An 11,457-nucleotide genomic window follows, 5' to 3' on the forward strand; every position below is an offset into this window, starting at 1 on the left:
TGGCGGCGGCGCGGCCCGGCGGCTGGACCGACTGTTTTTAAGCTCGCGGGCTCCCGGCTCGGCCGCCCGGCTCCGCCTCGCAGCTCCGCGCCCACAGCAGCCGCGCCCGCAGGAAGCGTGCGCCGCCGCCGCCGCCGGGCCGCCCCCAGCGCGGGCGGAGCGGGAGGAGGGGCCGGGGCGGGGCGGGCCCAGTGCGCCCCCCGCGGGCTCCGCACCCTCCGGCCCCAGGCCCGGCCCCCGCCCCCACCCAGAAGGAGTACCACGCTGCCGAGTGGGCACCCGGACACCTGGGCGAGCGGCCGGCCTCGCCGAGCCCGGGGCTGGAGGGCGCGGAGCCCGCCGGACGCACCTCCGCGGCCGCCGTGCTAGGTAGAAGGGAAGGGTCCCGCTTGGGATGCCAGGGCCCGGGCCTGGCTCCCTGGAGTCGCCGAGCGGAGGGTAGCATAGGCGTTTTCATCTACAGCCTCCCCCTGTGGGGTTCCACGCACGTGTCTCTTCCTGGACTCCCATCGTCACCCTCACACACTCAGCCAGTCCACCCAGTGGGCCAGAGGTCGTTCAAGACCACGGGCTTTCATGCCTCCAGGACACCCAGGGGCTGTGTGACCTCAGACCAGGGCCCGGCCCTCTCTGGGCCTCGGTCTCCCCAGGGGACCATAGGGGTGGTCACTTCAAGGCCCTGTCACTGTGGATCTGCAGAGGAAAAGCCATGCAGACCTGAGCGCAGCTGCTTCCACACCAGCTGTGCGCCTCCAGCAAGGCCCCCAGTTCTCTAAGTCTCAGATCCCCCATGGTTGAATGGGACCACCCCCTCCTGTGCAGGGTGGTGAGAAAAGTACATCTCTGAGTGGCAGTCTCTAGTGCTGGTGGTCTTTCCACCCTGTGTGGTCACGGTGCCTTTTCCCCCTGCACCTTCATCCCCAGCGGCATACCCTACTCTGTACTTACTTCTCCAAGTCTCCAACGGCCTGTGAGCTCCAGCGGGAGCAGGGGTTTGTGTCTGTCTTGTTCACTGCTATGTCCCCAACACCAGGACAGGGCTCGGCATGACATCCATGCTCAATCCAAATTTGTTGAATCAGTGAATGTGTTTCCCATTTACTGGGGCTTACCGCCATCCAAGTGTTTTGGGGCAAGATGGGGGAGAGTGAAACATTTCTTGAACCCTGACCACATGCCAGGTGCCCAGCACTTTCATGTTGTATATCATTTCTCAGGAACCCCATAAGGTCGGTACTGTCAATGTCTCCACTTCTTAGGTGGGGAAGCTGAGAGCCAGCGAGAAGAGGTTATTTGCTGATGACAGCTGACTGGATGTCTCTACCTTCAGCTACTCTCCTCTCTGGCCCCTGTGTCCCAGCACCTAGCTTACGGCCTGCCATTAGAAAATAGGAATGAAACTGAGTTGAAACTGGAACAATTCCCTCAAGAAAAGGGGAACCAAAACCAGAATGAATGGAGGGGCAGGCCTAGAGGAAGAGACTCTGGGGGACCAGCCATGGGTTTTTGATGTTGGTGACAACTGGACTTGTCCTGCAGGGCCCTTGGGAGGAGGACCAGAGGACAAAGGTCAACTCAACATGAAGTAGAGATGAATTAGAAGGGGCTCCCCAGGAAGGATGGAGAGCCCAGTCCCTAAAGGGTATGGAAGGCCAGCTCACCACCCTCTGACAGGGATCCTGGAGAGGGAAGACAGGGAGATTTTCCAGTTAGGAATTCTGAGGTCCCAGCCTCTGAAAATTCAATTCTCAAATCTTTTGGAATTCTCAAATCTTTGGCATGACATCAATGCTTGATCCAAATTTGACTGGCACCTTGGGGAGATGGGCAGGGAGAATCTGATGGGGAGCAGAAGGTGAGAAGTTGGTTTCTGTTGAGGTAGCACAGCTTGGAATTGAGCTCTGGCTCTGGGTTGGCCAAGTACCTGGGTTCAAATCCCAGTTCTGCCAGTTATGAGCTGCGTTGTGTTGGATGTGTGACTTAACCTCTCTGAGCCTCAATTTCCCAACTGTGATATAGAGATAATGACCATAGAGAGTTCATTCATTCATTCATTTAGCAAGTATAAATTGAGTGCCTGCTGTGTGCCAGGCCAGGTGCCAGGTTGTGAGGATTACATGAGCTCTTCCCTGCCATTTTAATGGAGTTCAACGAAGGTGGGTGGGATGAAGCTTATAAAGGAAAGGACTCAGATGCAGGGATAACATCGTCTGTCAGAGGGACTGAGCAGATCCCAGGAACAGACCAATCCTGAGGTGCTCCCAAAGGGCCGGCAGGGTTAGGGTGGGGATTATGAGGAGCCAGATGTCAGCTGGTCACAGACAGCAGTGGCAATTCCAAGAGGCAGTGAGTACCCTGTCTTGAGAGGTATTCAAGGCTTGGAGAACTATCTAGCAGGGAGACCATTAGGATGGTTTCCATGAGTAAGGTGAGCAGTGAGCATGGCCCATCTTCAGAGGTTCCTGCCAGCTCTGAGACTTCTGGAAGCAGCAACCCTACTTCCCTGACACCCCGGGGAAGAGGTGGGGGTGGGGCAGGGCAGTGGAGAATCTTTGGTCTGGACAGGCCAGGAGCGCCACCTGCTGCTCTTCAAAGACACTGGTCACAGCCAGAACTAAGACAGTTCTGGGCCCCTGAAGGTCCTTTTCGTCTTGCTTCCCCACCCCTCCTGTCCCAGGTTTCCCTGGGGTTCACAGATGCACACATTTGCCTCAAGCACACAGGGCATCCACACAGTCACCCTTGCCCAGGCCTCCTTGTGCATTGAACCACATCCCCACATACTCAGGGTCTCCCTTCACAGCACCATAACCTTACCCACAGGCACCTGCTGCTGCCTCCTCCTGGCACAATACTCACAGTCCCCTCTGGCCTTTAGAATACACACTGCCTCCTCTGGGAAGTCTTCCTGATGTCCTCTGGGTGATCAGGCCTGGTCCTGTCCTGTTGGCATCCTGATCACACTCATCCTGCACTCCTCACCCTGCTTTCAGTCCCTACTGTCTGTCTTGCTCCAAAGTGGGAGCATTCAGTATCCCAAATGAACAATAGCTGTAGAAGAGCGCAAGTGGAGCTGATTATGGGCCAGGCACTGCTCTCTCAAATGCACACTCACATTAGCCCCATTTCCAGATGAAAAACAAATGCACAGAGAAGATAGGAGACATGCCGAGGCAGCACGACTGGCAGTGAGAGCTGAGATCCTGACCCAAGCCAACAGTTACACTGCAATGCCAGGCCCAGAGGTGTATTGGGAGGCGTTTGATGAATGAATTAGAGTCACCGAGGGGATTCACATAGTCACACGCCAACATGCAGACATACTCAGATGCAGTCTGGCCCTTGGGGAACCCCGCAAGGCATGCCTAGTGGCTGCATCTCAACCTTTCCATCTCACCCCCACCCCAGTCAGAGCCTTCTCTGTCCTTGACAGGGCCTCCTAGCTCTAACCAAGCATCTGAGGGTTGGGGAGGCCTCGGCCGCATCTCTGAGCTCCACTCAGGTGAACCTGAGATGCTTTATTCAGAGTGGCACGCCCAAGCCTGGCACACAGTAGGTGCTCAGTAGCTGTCACCTAACTGTACGTGTCCCCCAGGGGATTGGTTAAGCCAACCGGCTCTCTGGACTTCAACAGTCCCGTGGCATCCTAAGAGCCAAGATTGATGGAGGCTTTACTACCTGCCAGGCACTGTTCTGAGCCAAACACACCCTCATTTACTCCTCCCCACAGGCCTGTGATTTGGGCCCAACAAGCAAACTCGCCTCCCAGGGCTGCTACTGTGAGGACCAAATGAGCTGCCAGCCCTGGAGTCTGGCACACAGTGAGCCCCATCCGTATGCTTGCTCTCTACTTCGTCCCATTTTACAGTTGGGGAATCTGGGGCTCGCGGGAGTTCAGTAACTTGTCCCAGGTCACACAGCCAGGAGGAGGGCAGCCAGGATTTGAACCATGTGATGACAGAGCCCTGGCTCTGATGTGATGATAGAGCCCTGGCTTTTCACCTTGTGCTGAGCTGCCTCCGTGGGCAGAGGGGACTTTGTGATCCTTATCAGACCTCCCAAACACAAGTGCTGTCTCAGCTCGAGGCAATCACAGGGCTTGCAAAACAAGTCTCCATCCTCCTCCCTCCCCACCCCAACCATCTCCCATCACAACTTCCGGTCTTGCCCAAGAGTCGGGATGGAGGCCACAGCCCAGGCTTGCTTCTGAGAAAATCCAAGTGACAGCAGTCCTGGAGGTCAGTGACCCCCAAAGCCGAGGAATCGAAATGGGGCTCTGACAAGAGGGCTCCAGATCAGGAGGACCCCAGAGTCCTCCTAGGGGAACCTGGGGAGACTTGGAGGCCATCTGATGCCCCAGTGAGTAGAAATCTCACTGGGGAAGGATCTGCAAGGGCTGTGGCGGGGCCAGGGTGACCGGTGAGAAGCCTTGGCCTCCCCCCAACAGGGGGCCTCCATCGTGGGGAGCCTCCTGCCCGCCCAAGGGACCTGGCCTGTGTGAGGGTCTCACAGAGCCATGCCCCTGCCCTTAGTACACAGCCAGGCTCGGCCAGCCTTCCCTGACCTCTCTGTGTGCTGGGAAAGTCCTTGTAGGATGAGAGGCTAGGTGACACCCCAGGACACACAGCTGCTAGACACAGGTTAGGATTTGAACTCAGGCCTCGCCTAGGTCTGTGAGTTGAGGGTTTGCAAACTGTGGGTCCCAAAGTGTTCCTGAGAGGTCCCTCAGGGCTGGCATGCAAGGAGGGGGAGTAATCAGATTTTGTTTGAGCTCAGTGGCCTGTAGGTCACAGAGCAAGTCCTGGGCTGGCCTTGTAGGAGGGAAGAGGCTGTGTAGACTCAGCAGGGCCTGTGGCTGAAGGAGCCCCAGATGGGCAGTCAGGGAAGGGATCTGCTTGAGGGGAGAGGAGAGCTCTGGGACCCCAAGCAGGGTAGGGGTGGAAACAAAGTCGGTGCCACCTCTGTGGGGTCTGAAGCTTACACGGTTTGCAGGGATTTCGAGGACACATTTAGGAAGAAAGCTTTGGAAAGCAGCTGTGCAAATGAAGGGCCCTGAAGCATCAGCTTCATTCATTTTACCGCAAATGTGCCTCTGAATGGCGGCCCGCCACCCCGCCAGATACCATCGCCTGAGTCCAGCAAAGTCAGAGGTGGACTGGGTTAGGCATTGGCTCACTCCTGTAATCCCAGCACTTTGGGAGACTGAGGAGGGTGGATCACTTGAGCTCAGAGGTTCAAGACCAGCCTAGGCAACATGGCAAAACCCCATCTCTACAAAAAATAAATTTTAAAAAAATGAGCCGGTAGTGGTGGTGGGCACCTGTGGTCTCAGCTACTCAGGAGGCTGAGGCAGGAGGACCACTTGAACCTGGGAGGCAGAGGTTGCAGTGAGCCGAGATCGTGCTACTGCACTCCACCCTGGGCGACAGAGCAAGATCTTGTCCCACAGAAACAAAGGAAAAAACAGAGGGAGCCTGGGCAGGGAAGGGCTACCTCCTCTCTGAGGGAATCTAGGAAGGCTTCATGGTGGCAGTGGCAACATCTCCCCTGGGCCATGGCAGGCAGGCCTCGGAGAATTGGGTGCTCTAAAGTGGTCCTACAGGGGCTGAGCCCCACCCAGGAGGAGAGCCTCCAAGGCCCTAAGCTCCAGCTTGAGGCTTCATCCTGACCTCGTGTGTGGACAAGGCTGAAAGCATTCTGGAGGCTTGTTCCCTGTGATCTAGAATGGAAAGAGCAGGCAGGGCCTACTTTAACTGACCATTTCACAGAGGAGAAAACTGAGGCCTGAAAAGGGAATGTGACTGACCCCAGGTCACATAATAAACCTGTGGCAGAGTTGGGACTAGAACCCAGCTCGCTTCACTCCTTGTCCTGGGGCCTTTCTCTCTTGCACTCCCTTCTCCTGGACCAGCTGCTCTATTTATACAGAGCTCTTAGGATAAGCCCCCTCCCCAATCAAGATCTTCATTCAAACCCACAGGCCATCGCACTCTGGCCATCAAAGGTCACAGGAGTAGGAAATGACCTTTGGTACAGCCCAGGCCCGGGAGCTGTGCTCACACACAGGCCCTCTTCTCTGCGCAGGGGTGGGGAAGCTGGATGAGGAGAGAGGAGGGGAGGAGAGAGAAAGAGGAGGATGGGAGGAGGGCACTGCCCCAGAAGCCATTCCAGGGACACACCCCCGTGCCTGGGAATAAACTGCTCATTTGGAATCATTTTCCTGGAATCAAAAATAAGCCTCCCTAAAAATACATTTTCTTTCTCACCTCATTCTGAGGCTAGAGCAGCTCAGCTGCCTCTAGGATGTGGGTGGGGGAGAGTGACCGGGGCCTGTGGGGGGAGATCCCCCTTTCCCAGGGCTGTGGACACTGACCACTGGGTCCCCCTCTCTGAGCACAGCTGTCATTGAGATATGCAGTACATCATGTTTGTGTGTGTGTGTGGTTTTTTGGATTTTCGAGACAGTTGAACCCACATTCAAACTTCAACCCAGAGTTATCAAGCCCCAGCAAGGGCTGGGCACAGATGTGGACATGGAGAGAGCTCCCACAAAGGGTGGGAGGCAGGCAATAGGTAAGCAACTGCACCAGGGGACGCCCTAATGCTGAGCTCACCTCCTGTGTGCCCCTGAGCAGGTGCTTCTCCCACCCTGGGCCTCAGTCTCCTCGACTGTAAAGGGATCAGTTGTGGGTAGCCACACTGAATTCTCTGCAGGCAGTCCTGCCGCTGGCCATGGTGGAGGGGAAGAGCATCTGCCCTGGCAGCACTGGCTCCAAAGAGAGGCCTGGGACACTCAGGGCTCAAATTCTGGGTCTGCCACTTCCAGGCCAGTGGCCAGGGCCAGTTTCCTCCCATGCGAGTTAGGGTGAGTGACGGCTCACAAGGCTGGGGGGAGGTAAACAAAAGCAACACAGGACAGCACCCAGCACAGGGCAAGGCCCACAGTCACATGCAGCAGACCCTGTGTTTTGTTGTTGCTGTTTTTAGAGACAGTTGTTTTCAGTCTGTTGTCCAGGCTGAAGTGCAGAGGCACAATCACAGCTCACGGCAGCCTCTATCTCCTGGGCTCAAGAGATCCTCCGGCCTCAGCCTCTGGAGTAGCTGGAACTATAGGGGGCCACCACACCAACCCTAGGCCTTTTTTTTTTTTTTCTTTTTCTTTTTTTTTGAGACAGAGTCTTGCTCTGTCCCACAGGCTGGAGTGCAGGGGTGCAATCTCGGCTCACTGCAAACTCTGCCTCCAGGGTTCACACCATTCTCCCGCCTCAGCCTCCCGGGTAGCTGGGATTACAGGCGTCCGCCGCCACGTCGGCTAATTTTTTTGTGTTTTTAGTACAGATGGGGTTTCACTGTGTTAGCCAGGATGGTCTTGATCTCCTGACCTCATGATCCACCTGCCTTGGCCTCCCAAAATGCTGGGATTACAGGCGTAAGCCACCACATCAAGCCCCTAGGCCACTATTTTTAAGTCATTTTTTGTCTGGTTCACCCCAGGCCTGAGGTGGGAGGGTAGGGATACCCCACCCACCCGCCACGGGAACTGAGAGAGTCTGAGGTTCCACAGGGAGGGGGCGGGTGGCTGCCAGGACCCTGGAACAGGTTGGCTTTGGCCCCTGAGAGTCGTTGGTCCAGCCCTGCTGGACAAGAACATGTTCCTACACTGGGATCTGGGAGCACCAGGAAGTGTAATCCAATTACACACTTTAAGTTATTTTTAAATGTATGATTAAATTATGATTATTTATTTATTTATTTGTTTTTTTTTGAGATGGAGTCTCACTCTGTCACCCAGGCTGGAGTGCAGTGGCGCGATCTCAGCTCACTGCAAGCTCCGCCTCCTGGGTTCACGCCATTCTCCTGCCTCCGTCTCCTGAGTAGCTGGGACTACAGGTGCCCACCACCACACCCAGCTTATATGTGTGTGTGTATATATATATATATATATATATATTTTTTTTTTTTTGTATTTTTAGTAGAGATGGGGTTTCACCATTTTAGCCAGGCTGGTCTCGATCTCCTGACCTGGTGATCCACCCGCCTCAGCCTCCCAAAGTGCTGGGCTTACAGGTGTGAGCCACCGTGCCTGGCCAATTAAATTATTGTTGGCTAGGCTGAGTACGGTGGCTCACGTCTATAATCCCAGCACTTTGGGAGGCCAAGGTGGGCGGATCACTTGAACCCAGGAGTTCAAGACCAGTCTGGCCAACATGGTGAAACTCCGTCTCTACTAAAAATACAAAAAGTAGCCGGAGGTAGTGGTGGGTGCCTGTAATCCCAGCTATTCGGGGGGCTGAGGCAGGAGAATAGCTTGAACCTGGGAGGCGGACGTTGCAGTGAGCCAAGATCATGCCACTGCACTCCCACCTGGGCAACAGAATGAAACTCTGCCTAAAAAAAAAAAAAAAAAAAATAGGCCAGGGGTGGTGGTTCACGCCTGTAATCCCAGCACTTTGGGAGGCCGAGGTGGGTGGATCACAAGGTCAGGAGTTCAAGATCAGCTTGGCCAAGATGGTGAAACCCTGTCTGTACTAAAAATGCAAAAATTAGCCAGGTGTGGTGGCGGGTGCCTGTAGTCCCAGCTACTCGGGAGGCTGAGGCAGATAATTGCTTGAACTCGGGAGGCAGAGGCTGCAGTGAGCCGAGATCGGGCCACTGCACTCCAGCCTCGGTGACAAAGAGAGACTCTGTCTCAATAAAAAAAGAGAAAAGGTTATTATTGACTATAGTCACCCTTTTGTACTATCAAATACTAGGTCTTATCATCCTTTCTTTTTTGTTGTACCCATTAACTGTCCTCCCCACCTCTCCTCTAACCCCTTGCTAGCCTTCCCAGCATCTGGTAACCATCCCTCTGTTCTCTATCTTCCTGAGTTTCATTGTTTTGATTGTTAGATCCCACAGATAAGTTTAAAGTACTTCTTTGAGTGAAAAGCAATACATGAATTGGGAAACACCAAACCAGAAGAGGTTTAATGTTCCAGTGACAAATCGTCAGAGACAAGTATTTAAGGGATAAACGCAGAAGTAAAATAAATTATTTGATTGGTTGCAATTATGTAGTTGTTTATTTGGTCTATGCCATTAGAAAGTCCCCAGTTACATAAAAATTTCTAGACTACTTCTGATTGGTTGAGCTGAAGTTCTGTTTTCTTGACTAGAGGCATTTACAAGAAATAGCTCAAGTTTTGCTTATGTTTGCAAATCAAGCAAGGTTGAGGTCATGTATGAGGCCTAACTGGTTTTGTCTACCCTGGTATTCTTCAGGCCTGGTCTCCATTTTAATTTAACAAGTGAAAGTGTTATAGGGCTGGGCACAGTGGCTCACACCTGTAATCCCAACACTTCGGAAGGCTGAGGCGAGTGGATCATCTGAGGTCAGGAGTTCCAGACCAGCCTGGTCAACATGACGAAACCTTGTCTCTACTAAAAATACAAAAATTAGCCGGGTGTGGTGGTGCACACCTGTAATCCTACTCAGAAAGCTGAGACAGGAGAATCACTTTAACCTGGGAGGCAGAGGTTACAGTGAGCCGAGATCACACCATTGCGCTCCAGCCTGGGCAACAGAGGAGACTCTATCTTTTTTTTTTTCTTTTTTTTTTTTTTGAGACAGAGTCTCACTCTGTCACCCAGGCTAGAGTGCAGTGGTGTCATCTCAGCTCACCACAACCTCCACCTCCCGGGTTCAAGCAATTCACCTGCCTCAGCCTCCAGAGGAGCTGGGATTACAGGTGCCCACCACTGTGCCAGGCTAATTTTTGTATTTTTAGTAGAGATTGGGGTTTCACTGTCTTAGTCAGGCTGGTCTCGAACTCCTGACCTCAGGTGATCCACCCGCCTTGGCCTCCCAAAGTGCTGAGATTACAGGTGGGAGCCACCACGCCCGGCCTCAGGAGAACTTCATCTTGAAAAATAAATAAAGATTACAGTACTATGGTTCCTGTGCCCACTGCACAGTAACAGACCCCATGACATGGAGACAGCAGGGTGTGCAGAAGCAGAAAGAGTTTACTGATGGCAGGGTGCCCAGTGAGGAGATCCTCAAATCCATCCCTCCGAGGAGTTCTGGGCTAGGATTTCTAAGGGGATTGTGGAGGGTGAGGGGCTAAGAAATTTGGGTCATTGATGGTTTTGGGTAAGGGGGATGAAATCATCAGGACATGGAAACTGCATTTTTTGGTGAGTCAGCTCTTCAAACTAGTCAGGTCCTTCAAACCAGCTGAGTCAGCAGTTTCCTTAGTATGCAGGACGTGAAGGAATAGCTCAAAGAGAGAACTCAAGGCTTCCTAATGTTCAAGTTGTTATCTGTAGAACAGCTAAGGGGAACTATTGTCCTGTAACAGGGTCTCGTGATTCTGGGTCAACAGGCTGCAAAAAACAGCTGTGAGGAGGCAGGTCAGGGAGTGAGCTGACCTCATGGTGAAGGCTGAACGTGCTACAAGCTCGGTTTATTTTCATTTTTTCCCCCTCTCTTCTTTCCTGATTAATTTATAAAGTTTATAGGGGCAGTTTCAAAAGCAAGCTGAGAGTATGACCAGAGTACGGCATTATTCTCAGTTACCACTGTTAACGTAGTCACTGGAACAGAGTCTTGTTAATGCTATCATCAACAGCTCCGTTAGGACGTGTGGTCTTGTGGTCATTGGTATCCAAAATTGCATAGTCACTATAGGCTCAAGTGTGGGCTTGCTGAGTTCTCCAGGTTGTTAAATCCTGATGGCAATCATTCGATATGCAAGTGGCTGCTGGAAAGCATTTATTTATGTATTTTTTAGAGACAGGGTCTTGCTCGGTCACCCAGGCTGGAGTGCTGTGGCACCATCATAGTTCACTGCAGCCTCGAATTCCTTGGCTCAAGCGATCCTCCCACCTCAGCCTCCTTAGTAGGTGGGACTACAGTCACATGCCACTGTACTGGGCTAATTAAAATAGATTTTTTAAAATTAATTTTTAATTAAATTTTTTAGTTTTAATTTTTTAAAATTTTAACTAATTTTTAAATTAATTTTTTAATTAAAATTAAAACAAGGTCTTGCTTTGTTGCCCAGGCTGGTCGAGAACTCCTGGCTTCAAGCGCTCCTCCTGTCTTGGTCTCCCAAAGTGCTGGGATTATAGGGTGAAACGGTGTCATTGAAAATCCCTGAAAGGATACAATGCACAAAGCGGGTGAATACAGTAACTGTAAGGAAAATAATAGCCGAAGACTGAAAAATGCCCTGGATCAAAGATTCCCAGGAGCCAAGATTTCACCAACTAAACCATATCGATGAAGGAAGTAGCACTTATCTGCTAAGACTTATATTTGTTTCTTAAGAGCCTTTGTTAGCCAGGTGTGGTGGCTCACACCTGTGGTCCCAGCTACTCAGGAGGCTGAGGCAGCAGGATTGCTTGAGCTCTGGTGTTCCAGGCTGCAGTGAGCCATGATCGCACCACTGCATGCATTCCAGTCTGGGTGAC

The sequence above is a fragment of the Theropithecus gelada genome, chromosome 1 (assembly GCF_003255815.1).
Source record: "Theropithecus gelada isolate Dixy chromosome 1, Tgel_1.0, whole genome shotgun sequence".
In the NCBI taxonomy this organism is placed as follows: Eukaryota; Metazoa; Chordata; class Mammalia; order Primates; family Cercopithecidae; genus Theropithecus; species Theropithecus gelada.